At 61.6% G+C, this 1,342-nt stretch overlaps 2 non-coding genes across 2 annotated transcripts; both read left to right on the top strand.

Annotated features, from left to right (window-relative positions):
* The first annotated feature begins 358 nt into the window (after positions 1 to 358).
* Positions 359 to 431, top strand: TRNAR-UCG (transfer RNA arginine (anticodon UCG)). The gene has a single exon. It is a non-coding gene; the product is annotated as a tRNA-Arg (tRNA).
* Positions 432 to 658: 227 nt separating this feature from the next.
* On the top strand, positions 659 to 731 carry TRNAR-CCU (transfer RNA arginine (anticodon CCU)). Its single transcript has one exon. It is a non-coding gene; the product is annotated as a tRNA-Arg (tRNA).
* The last annotated feature ends 611 nt before the right edge of the window (positions 732 to 1,342 follow it).

Genomic DNA, 1,342 nt, shown 5'->3' with positions numbered 1-1,342 from the left:
CCAGTGATCCTTGTGGGTCCCTTCCAACCCAGGATATTCCGTGATTCTGTGAAAGGCTCCAGGGCAACAATTGCAGTCAGCAAGTCCCACACTTGATTCCCCCTCTGGCAGCAGAATTCCCCATGGCAGTGGATGGTCCCTCTCCAGCCGTGTCCCCTGCCATGTCTCCGGTCCCCCAGGCATGCCCGTGTCCCCCGCGGCTCCCCGTGTGTCCCTTGGCCCCGTGTCTTGGCGCGGTCTCTGCCCGGAGCCCCGGCGGTACCCGGGAGGGGCTTGGGGGGGGAGGGGGGATTTGCAGGGGGGGGGGGGAGGGGTGATACCGAAGGTTAGGAGCATCAGTGTACCAGCCTTTTGCAGAGACCGCGTGGCCTAATGGATAAGGCGTCTGACTTCGGATCAGAAGATTGAGGGTTCGAGTCCCTTCGTGGTCGACATTTTTTCCCCCTTACTTTTAAATCCTATTTTCCCGTTTCGCCCCTCGCATCTCTGCCCCTCGCGGGGTGGAGGGAACATGCGAGGCCGGGCCGGGAGGCGGCGCTGCTGGAGCGGTCCCGCCCCAGCCCCGCGGTGGCCCCGGCCCGACCCGAGGGGGTCCCGGGACGCCCTCAGAACGCGGGGTTGGAGGGGTTCACGGGGGCCGGGGGGCGCACCTTGCGCCGCCCCAGTGGCCTAATGGATAAGGCACTGGCCTCCTAAGCCAGGGATTGTGGGTTCGAGTCCCACCTGGGGTGAGCCCTCAGTTTTGCCTCTGCCAGCCCCGTTTCCATGCTCTTTCTCCCCGTTTGTGTCTTCGGGTCTCCTCCTCCTCCTCCTGCAGCTCTGGCTGTTGCTGCCTGGTGGGAAGACATTCCCCATCCGGGTGGGAAATGCCAGGTGAGGCGGTTGATGCGCCGGGAGAGCCCAGAGATGTGGATAGACGAGCGCCCTGTCCGAGCACAGCACTGGACACAGAGTCTGGTGGGGGGAAAGACCAAAGAGCGAGGTCGGGGTGGTCCGTGATGTGTCCCGGGACAGCGAAGTCCCCATGGTAGCTCCGGGCTCTCTCTATGGGCCAAGAGCTGCTGTTGATGGGATATTGTGACTGTCTGCTCCCGGCCAGTGGCCCCTGTTTAGATTTCATGGAAAAGGGAAGCAACGAGGAGCTGCTACAAACTGCCCCAGGCTTGGGTGCAAAGGTGGATGTTTTGTGCGGTAAGTTGTGTGGTCCCAGAGCTCAGGTGAGGCTGTGATCGAGGGGATAAACAACCAGCTTTGCTCTGGGACCTGAGGATGAGAGGAGAGGTGTTAATGAAAGGCTGATTTTTGGAGGGATGTTAGTGAAAGGATGGCTATGCCCAGGTCA

The sequence above is a fragment of the Serinus canaria genome, chromosome 18 (assembly GCF_022539315.1).
Source record: "Serinus canaria isolate serCan28SL12 chromosome 18, serCan2020, whole genome shotgun sequence".
NCBI classification, from domain to species: domain Eukaryota; kingdom Metazoa; phylum Chordata; class Aves; order Passeriformes; family Fringillidae; genus Serinus; species Serinus canaria.
Note: the sequence above shows the minus strand (reverse complement) of the source record. Positions and strands in the feature narration are given on the sequence as shown.